The sequence below is a fragment of the Thunnus thynnus genome, chromosome 7 (assembly GCF_963924715.1).
Source record: "Thunnus thynnus chromosome 7, fThuThy2.1, whole genome shotgun sequence".
In the NCBI taxonomy this organism is placed as follows: domain Eukaryota; kingdom Metazoa; phylum Chordata; class Actinopteri; order Scombriformes; family Scombridae; genus Thunnus; species Thunnus thynnus.
This window is the reverse complement of record NC_089523.1, coordinates 30,891,073-30,910,650: the sequence shown is the minus strand read 5'-3', so window position 1 is coordinate 30,910,650 and position 19,578 is coordinate 30,891,073. Positions and strand designations below refer to the sequence as shown.

At 39.5% G+C, this 19,578-nt stretch overlaps 1 long non-coding RNA gene and 5 other non-coding genes across 6 annotated transcripts; 1 reads left to right on the top strand and 5 right to left on the bottom strand.

Moving 5' to 3' along the window:
• Positions 1-2,781: 2,781 nt before the first annotated feature.
• Positions 2,782-2,854, top strand: trnaa-agc (transfer RNA alanine (anticodon AGC)). Its single transcript has one exon. It is a non-coding gene; the product is annotated as a tRNA-Ala (tRNA).
• Positions 2,855-3,764: 910 nt separating this feature from the next.
• trnar-ucg (transfer RNA arginine (anticodon UCG)) lies at positions 3,765-3,837 on the bottom strand. Its single transcript has one exon. It is a non-coding gene; the product is annotated as a tRNA-Arg (tRNA).
• A 229-nt stretch (positions 3,838-4,066) lies between these two features.
• trnai-aau (transfer RNA isoleucine (anticodon AAU)) lies at positions 4,067-4,140 on the bottom strand. The gene has a single exon. It is a non-coding gene; the product is annotated as a tRNA-Ile (tRNA).
• A 1,083-nt stretch (positions 4,141-5,223) lies between these two features.
• trnar-ucg (transfer RNA arginine (anticodon UCG)) lies at positions 5,224-5,296 on the bottom strand. The gene has a single exon. It is a non-coding gene; the product is annotated as a tRNA-Arg (tRNA).
• Positions 5,297-5,515: 219 nt separating this feature from the next.
• Positions 5,516-5,589, bottom strand: trnai-aau (transfer RNA isoleucine (anticodon AAU)). Its single transcript has one exon. It is a non-coding gene; the product is annotated as a tRNA-Ile (tRNA).
• A 5,060-nt stretch (positions 5,590-10,649) lies between these two features.
• LOC137186795 (uncharacterized) lies at positions 10,650-11,048 on the bottom strand. Its single transcript, XR_010929109.1, has 2 exons — positions 10,972-11,048; positions 10,650-10,850 (listed from the first exon to the last, which is right to left on the bottom strand). It is a non-coding gene; the product is annotated as an uncharacterized lncRNA (long non-coding RNA).
• Between the last annotated feature and the right edge of the window lie 8,530 nt (positions 11,049-19,578).

Genomic DNA, 19,578 nt, shown 5'->3' with positions numbered 1-19,578 from the left:
AATGATGTACGTAATAGTCAAATAACAAAAAAACTACTGAACATATTGAGTGTGAGTGTGAAACCCTCAAGTCTCTGCATGAGTTGTTTTCATCAAAAAATATTTATGTTTCTGATTTTTTTGTACTCCATCATAATAAAATCATAAGCATGAGCACAACCGGAGTCCTGCATCACCCTGTTGGGGTTCATTTTGCAAAAATGACCCACTGGCTGACCCAGCAAGTAATGCTGAACTGTAGATCAGTTAAAAGATGTAAAAGTCATTAAAAACCAGCGTTCATTTCCAATATTCAGAGAGGCAACTTTTAAAATGTCAAGACTTATAATCAGAGTTTGACAAGAAACTAGATCACTGTCCGGTTTGGCGCAACGGAAGTTGGAGACCTGTACAGTATTTTCAAACAGTCAGTAAAATTCAGTAAATAGCGATGCTGTCTGTTTCATACTTTATATTCATGTAATAAATGTACAAAGGTCAATTAGGTGGTAATCTGCATGAGAAATAAGATAAAATTTTAAAAATCGGTTGAGTATAGTGATCAATTTGAGCCGGACAGTGATCACTATAAGCAGTTTCCACTGTATTACCTTTATTTTGTTTTCCCATTCATCCCTCATCACTCATCCAAAAACTGTGTTGAAATGTAAAAAGTTTTTGGTGTCATATCGTCCCAGTAGTTACATGTTTATCCTCAGATTTCCATTTTGAGCCGATTTTTTTCTGCACAGCTTGTTTGATTTTTTTTTTTCTTTTTAACTTCAGGTCCTTGTGTAACTGGGTTTTCTTGGTTCACAGGAATCTCTGAGGGATGCCTGAATAGGAACAAAAAACTTTAAAAACTAAAAAAGCCTTGATAAGGTTTTTATTATGAACCTTGGAGGACGGAAGGCGGGTGAGTGTGTGTATGTCTGTTTCACATAAAGTGGTATGCAGAGCTAACGAGAACAAGATCCAGTAATGAGAAAGTAAAAAAGTGCAACAACACAGATAAAGAACAAAGGAGACAATAGATAAAAAGCTTGAAAGCAGCGTTAACACTCTGAGAATTAAAAGATAATACAGCAGCCTGGAAACAGGGATACAGAGCATCCTCCTGAACACACAAGGCTCATATGTACTGTTTTTCCTCTAATAGTGGCCGGTAGCCAATTAAAAGTCAGGTCTCCTGCTAGGGGCGTGGTTGACACGAACAAATAAAGGCCAGCCAGGGAAAAAACAAGGGTGGATAAACTCCTGGTGCCAGTTATATAATGTGCATACCAGTTAAGCATAAGTAGTAGTTACCTGGATGTAAGATGTGGATGTGGATGGAGACACGCATGAGCATGCTAACATGCTACATGCTAAGCGCTGCACTGCCAAAGCGTTCCAGGTGGAACTCAAGCGCCACAATTATTGTTCCGCACATCAGAGTTAGTGGATTACCTGTAATGCAGTAACAAAAATTTAACAGAGCAAACAGAAGCAGATCAGAAAACAAAGAGGCTTTGTACTAAAATATGAGCAAATATACTTATCAAACAGAGGGAATTAGAAATAAAGGCCTCTCTCTAATATAAGCCCGCTTCCTCTGCAGTTGAGGTAAATAAAGGCCCCGGCCACTATTTGAGAAAATACGGTATGCACTTGAGAAACACTTCCCCTGCTCTTTGGTATATTTTAGGTGTTTAGCTGACACTGCTTTGCAGCATTTTAGAAAGAAATGTTTCATATTAACTGAAGGGGTTTATTAGAAAATATCCCTCAAACAAGACATAAGAAGCATTTCTGATTAACTTGTATTATAAGATGGATAAGAAGAAAATGTCTAAAATACAGACAGAGATTCTCAATTCCTCCCCTGACAGCAAATCATTATTCTTGAAGTACTGGCCATCTTCAAAAAATCTATACTGCAGGTGGTCAATCTATCTGTTGCTGCCTTCTCTTTTCAACAAACTTGCTGAGAACATTCTTTTGATTAAGTAGCTGATGTAAACACTTCAGCAAAGGAACACATTGAAAACTTCTTTTATCCTTTGCATCAAGTATATACTGAACTGGATCAACAACATTGAAATGATCTTTGTAATATTGCTGCCACTTAAAAGCAGCGGCTAATGGTCCCTCCTTTCCTAAAGCTTTTGACAGAGATGAAGAAAGTGCAAAGTCTAACTCTTTGATGAGCAATTGGTCAGCAAATTGTTGTTAGGTACAGGCACCAGGACGGAACTAATCAAATACTGCAACTCATTTAGCTCATTCATTAGCCTGTTCGGCTCATCAATAGCAGAGCTTGGTCCATGGAATTTCTGTTCTATAACTTTTAGCAAGTCTTCTGGTTTTGGAACCAGTGCACCGTCTTCTAGTTCAGCATCATTAAGTAACTCATTACTCTCTGTCAAACATGTATCTCCCAAAGTAGAATTATAGTGAATCTGCTGTGTCATCTTTCACAATTCAGGCTTTGAAATCATTCAGTGTATATGTCTTGTACTTTCTGTTCTTTTCTTGTGAGATTTATATGTTCCATAAATATTTGTTGGAAAGGAACAATTATCAAACATACAACAGATGGTCTCATGTCTTTTTAGATGGCTGTTAACATGAGTAAAAAAATCTCTCGTTGAGGCTGTCACTACATGATGGAAGCTAAATGTTGTGCATTCTACTGATCTTTGAGATGTCTGATCAAAATGTGATCTACATAAGTGACGTTGAAGTGCATTCATAGTTTTAAATGTGTATGGGCAATTTGAACGTATGCATAGATAAAGTGTCTGTGGCCATTTTTTAGGGGGGGAATTAGCTCAAATGGTAGAGCGCTCGCTTAGCATGCGAGAGGTAGCGGGATCGATGCCCGCATTCTCCATTACCTTCCTTTCTGTCGAGCCAGAAAAGACAGCATCCACTACTTTTTGTTTGGAGGCTGATGTCCCACAATCACGCCATTACAAAAGGATATTGTGTTGTGTCACCACGATACTTTCTTGATGAGGAACATAACTATGCCTGACCTTCTGGAGGACATTTACCTTCTGTTCTCAGGCAGCTTTTGCCTTTTCATAATCATCTCCTTGAAAACTTTGAATACACACAGTTGGTGAATCTAACTCCACACTTTAATCCTCTGAGCCCACGGGCGTGGCCAAGAATTTCTCAAGAAAAAACTGCACAAGACATACAGTAGGTCAATGGGGAAGACCAGTCACTAACTTCATTGGAAATCTTCAGCACCTGGTGAATACTTCCCCAGGTGGCACCTCCAGAGGGGAATTAGCTCAAATGGTAGAGCGCTCGCTTTGCATGTGAGAGGCAGCGGGATCGGCGCCCGCATTCTCCATTCCTGTTTATTCTTTGGTGTAAAATGGGTCTTTGCCCTGAAAGTCAATGTCGCAGCATTGTAAAGTCAACGCTGTGCATCCAAATCTTCATGGCAGGAAACACACAATGCCTTGATTCGAAGGAACTGACGTAAACCAGGATTCCTCCAGAGCGTTACTCCTGCTGAGTGTGCCCATAATAAGCAGAGCAAGGGTGCCCAATTCTTACAGGTACACCCTCTGACACAAATGTTAATCACGGAAAACACATATTTCCTCTAAGTTCCCAAAGCTTTTACCACACACCTTGTGTAATCTCCTGCATCTCTGTGACCAGACTAGTAGTTTTGACCCATAGTCAGCCACGTCGCATTGTTTGATGTCCATGTTCACAGCCTCTCATGGGGATTTTCTTTACTCAACAGACACATACGCAAATCTGACAGAAGTGGGGGCATCAAACCACGAAGGGATTCGAACCCTCAATCTTCTGATCCGAAGTCAGACGCCTTGTCCTTTAGGCCACGTGGTCATGTGGAAAAGGATGTGTTTTGCATTTCAATGGGGCTAAGTTGGTAGTAGTCTAGAGTAAGAAGGAGCTGGACTTTGGATGTGAAGCTTTGGCCTTCATGGGATACACATGTGAGATGATGTGGCACTGTTGGTCAACCCATGGGTTGGGAACAGTGGGAAGTTTACATTAACTTTCTTTCCATCGGTAGGCGCGGCACAAGGACTTCTCCCTTTACAACAACAGTTCCTGGCCAGTACAGGGATCGAACCTGTGACCTTGGCGTTATTAGCACCACGCTCTAACCAGCTGAGCTAACTGGCCTGCTGCTGCTGAGAGTCCTCTTACAACCACGTCCCTTATACAATGACAGGGAAGCAATTGCTTTCCAGTATTTTGCGACTTGTTGGCACCTCTCTCGTAACTGTCTTTAAGAGGGGAATTAGCTCAAATGGTAGAGCGCTCACTTAGCATGCGAGAGGTAGCGGGATTGATGCCCGCATTTTCCATTACCTTCTTTTCTGTCGAGCCAGTCAGCATCCACTACATTTTGTTTGATGTCCTACAATCACGCCATTACAAAAGGATATTGTGTTTTGTCACCACAATACTTTCTTGATGAGAAACATAACTATGCCTGACCTTCTAAAAGACATTTACCTTCTGTTCTCAGGCAGCTTTTGCCTTTTCGTAATCATCTCCTTGAAAACTTTGAATACACACAGCTGATGAATCTAACTCCACACTTTAATCCTCTGAGCCCACAGGCGTGGCCAAGAATTTCTCAAGAAAAAACTGCACGAGACATACAGTATGTCAATGGGGAAAACCAGTCACTAACTTCATTGGAAATCTTCAGCACCTGGTGAATACTTCCCCAGGTGGCACCTCCAGAGGGGAATTAGCTCAAATGGTAGAGCGCTCGCTTTGCATGTGAGAGGCAGCGGGATCGACGCCCGCATTCTCCATTCCTGTTTCTTCTTTGGTGTAAAATGGGTCTTTGCCCTGAAAGTCAATGTCGCAGCATCGTGAAGTCAACGCTGTGCATCCAAATCTTCATGGCAGGAAACACACAATGCCTTGATTCGAAGGAACTGACGTAAAGCAGGATTCCTCCAGAGCGTTACTCCTGCTGAGTGTGCCCATAACAAGCAGAGCAAGGGTGCCCAATTCTTACAGGTACACCCTCTGACACAAATGTTAATCACAGAAAACACATATTTCCTCTAAGTTCCCAAAGCTTTTACCACACACCTTGTGTAATCTCCTGCATCTCTGTGACCAGACTAGTAGTTTTGACCCATAGTCAGCAACGTCGCATTGCTTGATGTCCATGTTCACAGCCTCTGATTGGGATTTTCTTTACTCAACAGACACATACGCAAATCTGACAGAAGTGGGGGCATCCAACCACGAAGGGATTCGAACCCTCAATCTTCTGATCCGAAGTCAGACGCCTTGTCCTTTAGGCCACGTGGTCATGTGGAAAGGGACGTGTTTTGCATTTCAATGGGGCTACGTTGGTAGTAGTCTAGAGTAAGAAGGAGCTGGACTTTGGATGTGAAGCTTTGGCCATCATGGGATACACATGTGAGATGATGTGGCACTGCTGCCAACAGTGGGTTGATGGGAAGTTTCCATCAACTTTCATTCCATCCGCAGGTGGCACAAGGACTTCTCCCTTTACAACAACAGTTCCTGGCCAGTACAGGGATCGAACCTGTGACCTTGGCGTTATTAGCACCACGCTCTAACCAGCTGAGCTAACTGGCCTGCTGCTGAGAGTCCTCTTACAACCACGTCCCTTATACAATGACAGGGAAGCAATTGCTTTGGAGTATTTTACAACCTGTTTGCGCCTCTCTCGTAATTGTCTTTAACCTGCAGTGCTTCAATAACTGATATCTTGTAGTTTCTACTGCAGCATAGTCTTTACACTTCTACATTCATGTTACTAAAATGAAACAAATAAAACAAAAAAATGATTACTTTAATGTATCCCACATTAGTGTTAATCTTTAAGATAAACTTTGACCTTTCATTATAATGTTAAATACTTCTAGTCATTAAATGGTAAGATGGCTGTTGTACTTACCGTTACTGAAGAGTCACAAATAAATGTAGACTGTCCAGCCTTCAAGCTCAGAAATGTTCTTCCAGACAGAGACGTCCTGTAATAACACATTCCCCAGACTTGTGGTTAGAAAATAGTTAGAACTAGAAAATATATAGAACAAGCACACTTTTACTTTTACAGTTTTGATTACATTAAAACATGACAATAATAGATCATTCAATACATGCCAAAACTTTGGTACAGGTCTGGCTACTTTTAATGATTATTTATTAACAGTTGGGTGTTTTGATGCATTTTCGGGTACTGTCAGCCCAACCATGCAGATTTATTCAACATTGTTCTACATTCATGTGGTTTATTTTTGACAGAACTTGGTAGGTAAATATTGAAATTTATGAATGATACACAAGCAATTTGTTTTCATAAAGATATACATAGAGAAGAGAGGTATTGTTCCTCTACAATAAAATTAACTTTGAGAATATAGTACATCAGGAATATTGTCCAAATTCCTACAGAAATATGGATAGATCTATTGTATGAACAATGCCATGATATCAATTAGACCAAACTCAGGATTTCATGATTCAGAGCTAGCTACAATGCTTGTTTAATTTCTGGCCCTAACATCACCTTGTGATGCTCTGTTAAAGCTGTGAAATCTTATTCTAAAGCACAATGTCACAAATCAGTGAAAATAAACAGCAATTAGCATTTTAGTGAAAATAACAACACTGATGACACACATTCAAGAACACCCAAAAAAACATGTTATTTCTCAAATGAAACACACTTGTAAAGCTAATGTTACTGGTTTACAACTGTTGTTCATGCTAGAGATGAATGGTTGTCCAAAACCCACTTTAACTGTCTTGCCATAAAAACACACAAACACACATTGATAGTCCTCAATGCTCTATCATCAGAACAGGTCTACGGCTATCTTTGCACTTGTTTTTGCTCTGTACAAATTCAAACTACAGCACATATAAAATTCAACAGGTTTATTTGCCTTTAACCTGACAAACCTACACAATCATCAACATTTTAAACCAAACTTAAATTAAATCCATACTTTTTCCCTGCTACAGCATGTCCTTTGCTCTCCCTTGAGAAATAAAGGAGTCTTATTCAAACAGTGTCCTGCTTCATCCTCCATAGCTGGTTGAAAAGCTCAGAGACACCTTTACTGCTCCATGGCATAAATTGTTGCTCATTCTAAATTCACGTCACTACATTCAGCAGTATCTACACAAAATTGAGGAACTCTGCTTTGCTCGAAGGACTGCATAATTTATTTTATCATAAAATGTGGCTCATAATATAAATGTACAGCTACATTCACAGTTAATAAAACCCACCCACGGACCCACTGTCGGCCCTGACAGCCAGTGTTGACAACTATATTTAGCGGAAAGTAGCTAAAGCCTGCAGGAAAAGTCGTTAGATGTTGCTAGATGATGTCACGTGCTAATTTGCATATCTATGACATCATGATGTAAATACATACATACAAGATTTTTTTAAAATCTAAAGAAAATTAAGTTAAATTAAACTAAACTGACTGGAACTAGCTACTGTATATCATTAGCTACTTATTTTAAATCTACCTCTAATATTAAAAAAACTTTTATGCAGGCTGTTGTATCAACTCTAACTGAAATATCGTGAATAGAGAGATAAAGTCATTATTGTTTACTGTCTATTTTGACAACAAAATCAAACTTAGTAAAGTTAAATCATTTAGAATAAAAGCAATGGGGATCAGTGATTGGTCATTAGGTACACACATTCACAGCTCATTCACGACTCTGTCTGGCTGATGATTGGTCCACTGAACATGCTGCTGCTCTGTCCCGCCACTAAACAGCCTCATTACCTCTCATTTACTGAGAATTACTGGTGACTTCCTTCAAGGAGTTAAGGTCTGTCCAAAAAGTCGCTAGATATGTCGATAGCTGCTTTTTTGAAAAAAAAAAGTCACTAAAAAGGGGTCTGAAAAAATCACTACATCTAGCAACAATGTTGGCAACACTGCTGACAGCAGCCATACTACCAGTGACTCACTCAGCTAGTTTACTGTTAGCCGTTAGCCTGCACATCGCAGCTAAAACACTACTGGTGCTTTAAATTGTCAAGACCACTCTTCAACATAACTGCAACAAAACTTCCTACTTGCTGATTTCTTCAAGTTCTGTAGCGAACCATGAGAACTCCTAAGTAGGGATGATTTAAAACCAAAGTGGAGGGTCTGGGTTTTCTGCCAGAAAGATTTGGGTTTTAGAGACTCTGGTTCTTTGCATTTTGGTGACTTTTAAAGAATGAAAATAACAAAATGGTAAGTATACTGCAACAGCATTTTTATGTTAAATACGTTTAATTTTAAGAATCTCAGGACAGAATACAGAATAATTTGCCCCTCTGGTGTAAACTAATATTCAACCCAACCCAGTGGGCCCCTATGTTGGTGCATGTGGAGGATGTGCCCTTTTTTCATTTTTTGCCCCTTCCCTTCAGAGAGTCTGTGCAAATGCGTATTGTAGTTAACAGTGCAATGCCTTGCAGCCTGTAGCACTGTCCTTGAGGGAGAATAGGTGTGGGCCAGACCTGTGAAATTCAATTTGCAGGGAAGGAGTGAGCAAAGGTTAGAGTTGTCCATCCTCATTCTATTCTCTGTCACTATCTTTCTGACCGTGCTGAACACCCTCTCTGATGATGCACTGCTGTGTGGTGCGCACACAAGTGCCTTTGTCAGTCGAGCAAGATACTTGAACCTTCCATCTCTTCCAATAATAGCTCTAAACCTGTCAATTCTTACATCCTAAGGAAATTCTGTATTTCATCACTGAAGGTGAAGGTGATGTTATCTTTCGCCATCTCAGTCTCTGCATATACTACTGCATCAGGTCTCCTTTTACCAAGCAGGCCTATGAATGCTTTGCTGGCCCTGGTGCACTGTCATCGCCTTTGTATGTTTCTAAGCCTCTCAATGGTGATTTGCATCTGTGTGGAAAAATCAATATGGCAGATTTTACAAAATGCATGCCCCTTTCCTTTAAAACTCTCTGTAAGAAACAGGAATTCTTCTTTCCGGGACGTCTGAAATTTACACGAGCATTTCTTTCTCTTCAAACTTTCCATTTCTCTCTCAGTCCAGACAGTCACTCACTGAGGAGGCAGCGAGCAGCTCTCTTCATGTGCATGCCATAAACGATACATTTGGTGTAGCTGTATTGTTGTACAGGTGGAAACAGTAGAATTTTAGAGTCATAGGGCTTATACACGCTATACAGAGAGAAAAAAAAGTGTGAAAATTTACAGACTGGTAACAATGACTAAATGCAGTCACTCATATCAATCAATCATACTACTACAACTAGAGTACCACTACTACTATCTGATTGCTAGAACTCAAATATTTAGTTATATTAGTGCTTCAAGGTCGAGCTGTCTTAACTCAAAGTGACTTGCACAGACACTCGCACAACTTCTGCTTAGTACTGTTTGTGAGGGAGTATGGACTATTTGGAATGTCTAAATGATGCACTAGAAAATACATTGGAGATAATATCTTTACTTGAACCGAGACTTTCCTCTCTGTCTCAAAGAGGAAGGTCTTTACCCAATTTTCTCCAAGTTCTGATCACTTTGAGGTTTTCGGCACCTGGAATCAAACATTGTGAAACTGGTTATTTGTGTGGTGCCAGTGAAGCAAGTAGAATAGTTCACAAAGTCTGCAGGGACATTTTGTGAACATTTTGAGTCTTTACATCAAGTTTCCTGATGTTGCTGGCCAAGCCAACTATAAAGGGCAATTCTATTATATGGTTACTTCACAAGAGTGATTGGCTGTGTAGATGGATGTCATGTTCCTATCAAGTGTCCATCAACCCATGATGCTGAGGAGTACAGGAATCATGGTTCAGGGCGTATGTACTGCTAGTTGAGAGTTTTCAAACACAGTTAGGAAAGTTTATCTCACAATTCAAGGATTTTTCTCAACTCTTGTGTGTTCAGTATCAGAGAGGTCAACGTAGTGGACTACTACTTGGTATCAGTGAATATGGTTATAATAAATTTTTTATTTACTCCATTCATAAATCAGACAGCTGAGCAGCAAAGATACAACAGAGCTCATATCTGCACTAGAGGGATGGTCGAGTGTATGTTTGGAGTATGAAAAAAATCGATTCCAGTGTTTACACAATACAAGCCAAGAAGATGCTGCAAGATAACCATTGCTACAGCTGTGCTGAAGCAGCATTGTTGTCCTGATCCTCCAATTTAAGATCAGGATCAAGCAGATGTTCCCATGGCTGAGGCAGGCGATGACCAATGAGGACTCGCAAAAACACAATTGCTTTCACATTGCAGTACTTCAACTAAATGGGATGCAATTAAATATAGGTTTTATATTTCTATTGCTTTGATAATGTTTGTTCTGTACAAAATTAAAATGGTGTGCAATAAAATTAACCCTCCTGTTGTCAAAATTGACCCGGGAGGACAACAGGAGGGTTAAATGAGTGACTAAACCGAGGCTTGTTTAAATGTAGTTTGTGATGATTAAAATACTCACACTCATGAATATCCAAATGACAACTTTTTTTTTTTTTTTTTTTTTTTTTTTTTTTAAATACATTGTTCACCATGGCTGGTCATCACAATTGTCTCATTACTGTATCTTTTTTGGCTCTCTCAAAGCTCTCTTTCTTCTAACTTCATATCCAATTCAACCTGTAGAATTTTCATGTCATGTTCTTTCTTCAGATATTTCATTTTATGCTCATGAAATTCTCTGGCTAACTTTTCATGCATGGTCATCTTTGTTCTTCTCTGCTCAAAGGTGGTGGCAGCATCTTCTCTCAGGGATGCTACAGCAGATGTGGACAGTACACACTCACTGTGCACTGGCTCTTCCAACCTGTTCAGATTCCTTTCCTTTGGAAAAAGAACACTGTTAGAAGGAAAATAAACTCATATGGTCCTCAGAAAGAAAGAAGGATAAAGATTGAAACACACAGAGGAATATATTTACTGAAGGAAGTAAAAATTTACTTTCTTCTTTCTATATTTACCTTTTGAGCTCAGTTCTTCATCTGAACTGTCCAAATGGTCACCGTCTGGTATACCATCCAGAGGTTGCAGGTGCTCTATTATTCCAGACAGCAAGTCACTCAATTCATCAGTCTTATATATTTTTGTTGGTCCACCACTAGTATTAAATAGCTCTCATCTGATATCTGCATTCTCTCTTTTTAAAGACACTTTGAGGTTCTTCCAGAGTCTATAAAGGCAGATATCATTCAATATAAGTGATGTCACAAAAATATGAATATGAGAAATGTGAAATACTGATAATAACGAAGATATCTCACCTGAAGTTGTTGTACTGTTCTTGTGGTTACATTTGCATTGAATTCACTACAAATTGCAGCCCAGCTACTCTTTTTCTTTTGCTCAGTAGCAGTAAGATGGTTTTTACTTTCAATAACTGGATGGGTTGCCACAATTTGTTTTAGTAGCGTTTTTCCATATTCACTAAAGTTTTTTTCAATAAATTCTTTTAACCTCTGCCGTCGTTTTGTCTCAAGATTCACCACCAGTAATGGTGTTTTCTTTTCCATTCTGGGTTTTTAATGAGTGCCATTAGACCAACAGCAGGTGCTCATACTTAACCTAATGAGGCTTAACAGGTGTTCTCATTCAGGCTCACTTATGTTATTCCAGGACTCCATAGTCTCCAACTAACTAAGCCAAATTTAAGTCACATTCATAAAACTTAAATGTCCTAGTTTATCTAGTCCACATTAAAGCCAACTCATGGTTTAAACTAAGGTCTGTCAGTGAAACCGGCCACAACTGTTTTAAAATACAGCTATTACAGTTACCAGCGCTGGAACTTCATGCTGTTATTCCTCCTACTGCATTTATGTATTTGGACACTTGTCACTTAAGTTGGCCCAGGCCATCCCCCCTCACATTGTACCTCTATTTCTTTACAGCTCAGCTACCACAAGATGGATCCCATTGTGGATGAAGATGATGACAGTCGTAGTGACGTTCATTAATCAACTTGTAATCACAAGAGAGAGAGCAAGTGGTGAGACAAGAAGAAGAAGAAAGAGCTGGTCCTGTTGTGTGAGGGTTGTACTGTCTGCATTCGAAACATACGAGGACTTTCTCCAACTTTATATATATTATATACTTGGATGAATGGATTGAATTCATACAAGTCTTTTAACAATAAATACCTGTTTTATTAATTGTCTTCAGACAAACTCTTATGAAATTTAATTCACTTTATAGCCAAATATTCTGAAAAGACTTGTAGTACTGTTAAATTCAGTTAACCTGTGTTTAAATATGCAGTAATACACCAAAATATTAATATTTATGTTACTGAGAAACAATTATAGTAAAGCAATTGTGCTGTAAAACATAATTACAGTGGAGCTGATATACTGCAATACACTGTTTTTATTTGTAACTAAAGTCCTCTAATTTTAGTGGACCAAAAGATCATTTGACCAATTAAAACAAACTTTAGTTGTGATATATAATATTTGGTGTCAAACTGTTTTCACTGTCATTGACTGTCTGAAGTCTGTGATCCCAGAGGATCAACACCAGACCTGAACTGCACTTTTGCCTGAACTTTTGCCTTCGGTCTGATTTTCGGCGGATGACACACCTGACTGACTCAGGTCAGGTGAATGACAATGACGGTCAAGAACATCCCATTGCTGGGTCATAAAAAACTGGCTGCATTTGCTGTATATTTAGGATTGTCCTCCTCCTGCATTGTCCTAAAATTGGCAGACTACCTAAAAAAAGGGGGTACAGTTGCTTCACTGTTCACCCAGTATGGATGTCAACACAATAAACCTACTTAAAACCAAATCAGCACATTCGTTTCAGTCATTGTTTCATTTCTAATCAAATATACCAGAGCCAAAACAACCTAAATGTGTCACTGTCTAAATGATGGACTCTACTCTCTTCTTCCCTCTGGCTGTTTCCAGGTTATGCTGGTACAGTCATAGGATGAGTTTATGCATCAGAGGTCCCACACCTGTCAAACAGGGACACATGACATTTATTATATTATTTAGAACATTTCTTTACTTTGTAGTCTACATGCACATACACACTGCTGGTAATACACACATTTGTGAACACCAAGACCAAACTAGATCTTAATAAACCATCAATGCATGTCAAAACACCTCTAATCCTTCAACACGTTCTCACTCCGAGCTTGACACATATTGAAGCTTGGTTGGGATCCCATAGCGTCACTTTTTGATGCACTAGGTACCCCTTTAGTGTCATTATTATTATTTTATGATGTTGCAATGCAGTGGTTAAGGTCTGGTTAGGTTTAGGCACAAAAGCCACTTGGTTAGGGTTAGGGAAAGGTCATGGTTTGGGTTAAAATAAAAAATAAAATAAAAACGGCTCGGTGGTCTCGAACCATGCTCTGTGCTGACTCTTTGCTGATTTCCAACTTTCTGCCAACAACATTGCAAGCCATCCACCAATCCCTCCACCTCCTAATCTAATGAGAAAGTCAGCTTATATTGATGTCATGTGAAGTACGTCACTTCAGAAATATTGATATGATACGTATTGTTGAAATGTTAATATGCTCCGTATTACAGGTGTTGAAATATACATATTCAACAGATCTGTGGTTTGCAGAAATGTACAATACCAACGTTTTATTCTGGCGACCAGGCTGAAATTTGTCACCTTATATAGACGTCATCAGTCTCATGGCGTCTATTTCAGACGTTGTGGGAACTAAAGGGGTACCCAGTGTGTTAAAAAGTGACGCCACGGGGTCCTGACCAAGCTTCGATATGTGACGAGTTGGAAGTGAGAACAGGCTGAATCCTTACATATATGACTGAAGAGGGTCCATTTAACTCATTCCTACTATAAATGTAGACTTTTCACAAAGACCTAGATGAGCATATATCCAAATGAGGTGCGAAATACACAATGAAAGCTGTGAAACGTCCAATGCGCAACGCAATACAGCATTAAATCTACCTTAAGCAGTCGCACCACAAATGTAAATCTCTTATGAAAGTTTGGCTCACAAGTAAGCCTGGGAAGCTAATGTTAGCTGCTTCTCCGCTAGCCTCAAACTTAAAGGTTGGTTCTGGAGTGAAAAGCACAATAAATGTTACACAATGAAAGCTGTGAAACGTCCGGTGCACAAAATGACATAGCATTAAATCTGCCCTTGAATCTAGATAAATTGGACTTACTTGGCGGATGCGGTCGCCATCAAAATGCACCATGCATGAAGGTCCTTGTCTGAAGAAAAAAGTCGTTTGAGCGCATGTATTGCAAATCTGAAGGCAAGGTTTAGAAAGCCGTGGGCACGGTTTACGAATCTGTGGGCATGAATTATGAATCTGAGAACACGGTTGATAAAGCGTGTGCACAAATTTACACATGGATCTTTTCACACACACAGTACAGTAAGTATTTGGGCAGTTACACATGTTTTGTTCTTCAGGCTCTGTGCTCCAACACATTCAATTTGAAATAAAAAAGTAGATACTGCATTGAAGTGCCAAGTCTCAGCTTCAATTTGAGCAGGTTTACATCATTATAGACAGAACTGTGTGGTAGATAGAGTCATTTTAACACACAGTGCCCAAAGTTTAGGGGTTCATAAGTAATTGGTCACTTGGCTACTAAATGTTTGTTGGGCAGCTGTGTTTTGTTTCAACACATGGCTCAGAGTTGATTGAAAGTTGCCAGTTAGATTGAGGTGATATCTGTCCAGGTAGCTGGTTTGCCAAAATCAACAGTCACCGAAATCATACAATCATACACTGTAAAAAAAAGCAGGTGTATACAGGAAAACTAGAAAATGGTCTCGTGGATGAGTGGAAAATCATTTGCATGGTGAAGAAAAATCCCTTTCTGACTGCACAGCAAGTCCAGAATGTTCTCCAGGATTTAGGCGTACATGTTATCAATAATCAAGAGTAGACCACCAGATGCAAAACCCCTGGTAAGCTTCAAAGACGGCAAGGCAGGCTGCAGTTCACAAAAACACATACACAAAGAAACCAGTAGAGTTATGTGGACTGATAAAACAAAAATCAAACTCTGTCAAAATGATGGATGAAGAGGAAAAAGTGTGGAGAAAAAAATAACTTTAATGTAGTAGCCTGAAGAACAAAACATGTATAACTGTCCAAATACTTACTTTCTGAACTGAATACACATAAAGAAAAACACACACACACACACACATTCACAAACACTGCTGTTTACTGGAGCTATTTTTACTTCTACTTCAGGGGAAAAGCAATTATTAACTAATCAGACACATTTTTACACTCCCACAATAGTCTGTAAGTGTTTATTTGTGCGTATTTGTGTGTTTCTGAGACACTGTGTGTGTGCATACATGTGATCTCACATGTTTGTTTTTTTCTTTTCAGTGTCTACACCTGCATGTGTGTGCGCTGTGTGTCCAGGTTATTTGCATCCACAGTCTGTGCGGGTTTGAGTGTGAATGTGTACGAGTATCATGTTGTGTATGTGTGTGTGTGTGTGTGAGACACACAGAGAGGGAAGGGAAGGAGAGGCAGAGGAGTGTTTCATGGTGATAAGAAAGCTCTTTGTTTCACCTCCTCAGTACCTCTCAGCTACACACACACACACACACACACACATGCACACACACCACACATACACATCTCATGCAACACTGAACACAATGTGTACCATAATACCCACTTAACCTCCACTCCAGTGATATATATCCAATTTGGAAAGAGGAAAATCACTTCCTGAAAGTCATCATTCAACATGTCTTCAGAGCAGATGAGCTGGGTTTTTTGCCAAATTGTCATCCAAGGACTTAGAGTTTTATTTATTTTGACTCCGGTTTTGTTACTCAGCACTCATTTCTGTGCACTGTAATAAACTGCTGTAAAAATACAGCCAAATTCTAACAGTAGTGTACTGTTTTTCAAAAATACAGTAAAATACTGTAAAGTCTGATCTCACAGTGCCCATTTATATTTAATTTTGCACATTCATGTGATTTTCAGAAGGATATTTATTAAAGTGTCCTTGCTCAATTCTTAACTTTGTAAGAAATGAATTATTTGATTTTTAGGGTGTTATTAACATCTGACCAGAGGCATCAGATGAAATTAGCCTTAACTTTTTAGTGTGCAGTGTCCCTTTTAAGTAAACCTAACAGCCACAGGTAGCCTCCTGGGTATCCTGCCAGGGCTCAATGTAGAGGATAATGAGCGAGCAGGATGAACAGCAGGGAGGCAAAATGTATCACGGATTTGCTGAAACAGCAGCAAGTGAGCTGCATCCAGAAACAACAAACAGCTCAGTTTACAGCATAAAAGTGTGACACATAAAAGATTTGACAAGTCAAGCAGGGGGAGGCAAGATGATACTGACAAATGGACCACTAGAAAGAAACCCAGTAGTAGGCTGTAGAAGAATATTTGTGTTTATTAACAGATATTTGTCAGATGGCAAACAACAAGCAACACTTTATATAAACTCTGATGGCTCAATGTTAGAAGCATCCTGGTTAACTGGAAAGGATTCCCACCTGGTCGGAAACACATTTGGACCAGTTCTTCTGAATCAGAGGAGAGGTGTGAGGAGACAGCTGGGCAAAAGAACATGCAGCCTTTTCTCCAGAATGATAGATATAAACAAGATGATATCACCAGAGGGAATAAGAGGATAATAAGAGAGAGGAAATAAGAAAATCAGCTCCTGAACTAAACTGTTGTTACTGTAAATGCATTCCAACATATTGGTGATTTTGGGCTTCCTAACAGCAGCAAAGGATTAAAAGAAACAGCGTAGAAGATTACACATTTTAACAGAAAATAGAAAAGATAGAAATATAGAAACAAATAAAAATAAGACAGTTGCTCAATACTGTAATGCTCCACCTTTGAGTGAAGCTATTCGGAGCGACTATAAACACATTTGATTTCTGACGTGGTTGGACAGGACGTCTTATGAAACAGTTCTGAGAGACAATAAATCATCATAAAACAGCTGTCAGCAGGTGTCCTGACTCCTTACAAGAAAGGTTGTTTTCCTGCAGCACAATTAAACTGTTTAAGTGATAGTGATTTGGACAATGAGTCGTTGTTGCATGTTTACATTTTTTTAAATAAAAAGGGACCAAAATGTTATTTTCTTCCTTTCTTTTTTTTTCCTGCTATACCAAAATCATCCGAAACTATGACCCCAAACTGAGATGTCATGAAGAACAAGAACGACCACGACCACGACCACGACCACGACCACGACCACGACCACGACCACGACCACGACCACGACCACGACCACGACCACGACCACGACAACGACCACAGGAACAAACACAGTGTGAAAGCAGACGACTTGACAAAGACCGAACTGAAAACTGGACTATAAATACACAGGGTGATCACAAACTAGACACAGGTGAGGGAAATGAGACACAGGTGAAACACATGAGGCAATCAAACACAGGAAGTAAAGGTGACAAGACACAAGGAGAAAATATTTCAAAATAAAACAGGAACTAAAGTAAACAGACAACAGGTGACACAACACACGGGCAGACTGGGGGCAGATAAACTGGGGAAGACACTAGACTATAGGAGCAGGGCTGGGCTAACCAGGGTGATGCAGGGCAGGTGAGAGGAGATGCACATAAACACAGGAGAAAACACACAAGGGAAACAGAAAAAAACAAAACCAGGCAACATAAATGCAACACTGAAAACTCAAGAGATCAAAATACACAAAGAGTCCAAAAATAACAGACAAAGTCCAGGCAGGACGTGACATGAGATACCTACCAAAACATGAATTTTGTGTACCATGCCACCCCTAGTGTCTTGTAAGTCCTCATTGGCACCTGTATGTTCTGGACACAGCTAACTAACTCACTATAGACGCCTGCTCTTTGCATAAACACAATAAACCAGCTTTCAAATTCAAAATGACTGAAGTCGCTCCCAACACGTCAGTCTCACCAGGTTGCCCTGTGATGTTTTTTTTTAACCACGTCTCCTAACAGTTTGTCAGATGAGCACAAATGTGAGTCCCCATGACAGACATCTACAGCTTGGCTTGTTCATTTATGTGCTGAATAACCAACTTTTGTATGTATAATAAACAAAAGGTCGCTATTTCTTTTCATGGGGAAATCATTTTCATCCTCCTGCTGCTTTCACTTTGTTCTGCCGCCATGTGTACCGGTTCCAGAGACGGTAAGGGAGACTCGTCGAAGCTGATGCCTCTTGTTTTTGAGCTTCGTTGAATGCTGCACACAAGGGGACAATTTATTGTTTAGCCATGACAAAGTGTGAAGCTGCTCCATCCTGTAAACACTGCAGCTTACTGATCCCGGTCCACTGACGGTCTGGCTGCAGAGAAAAAGAGTTGATTCATGTCACGTTCATGTCATGTGGATTTCAGATAAATATGAGTTCCCTGGTGGTAATTACAACCAGTACATGCAAATGTTTTGATATCTCATACTTTGAGAGTCAACACAGCCAGCAAACACTCCAGCAAATCTGGAGCCCAAGATAATAAAACTCAATGATCGGTTATGTTTACAGTAATGTAATCAAATGCAGAAATAATACAAGAGTCATATTTGTTGCAAGCTGTGCATGGTTGACTTTGAATTAATTAAAATCTCACCTGAGACACAACACCTAATAATCTGATGTTAAAATAAAACTAATCATATCTAAATGATGCTATACATTAGATCCCTTGTCAGTCTGTCCAAAACAGGCGAATGAAGGCACCTGAAACCACTAAATTAAGGGTTTGGGTCATACATTATGTGTACAGCATGAACATTATAAACTGACATCACTGTTTATGTTGCTGATCACGCTCCTTTACACAAGCGTCTGACTGAAAGAAGGACATATTTTCAGTCCTGCCTGTTTATTAGCAGGATATCACAACAAACAAAAAGTGTTGGAAGATTTGGTGAAAGTTCCTTTTGTTAAAAGATTTCTTAGGGTGGTTATAATCAATATTTTTGATCATAGCAATGTCTGAGTTGTCAGCGTGTAATGTGTTGATTGTGGCTCGAGCTTTATAGCGAGTTACAGCTTATTGTTTAGTTGTCCGGCTGCAACTTTACTGTTTTGGTTCACTCTCAGCGCTCTCACAGCGTTGTTTTTGGCCACAGCAGGCAGCTCAGCATCAAACGGCAAGCAGACACAGTTAGCTGTAGACTAGCTGGTGAACATAGTGGAGCATTTAGCAGCTAAAGAGCCAGATATTTCTCTCAGGAGTTGGTAGAAAGCAACAACAGAGCTAAAAGTTCAACATATTGACTTAAAAACCGATGATATGTCAAGTGTTGTGTTGTTTCTGCTGAAAACTATTGGACAAAACATCAGTTAATGCAGGTTTAACATTGTAATTTAGATCAATTTTAACTTTTTATGTATTTTTGATATGAACTACTTCACTTTCTTGATGCAAATCCAGATGTAGAAGAGAGAAAATGTTATCTTTTTCTTTTAGAATATTCATTTAATTCAGCCTCGGTGGAATAATATGCTCTGGGTCATAACTGCATTGATTTCCAAGCTGTCATCATTAAAACATTATGCTTCGGGAGGTGTTCTAGAGATAACATT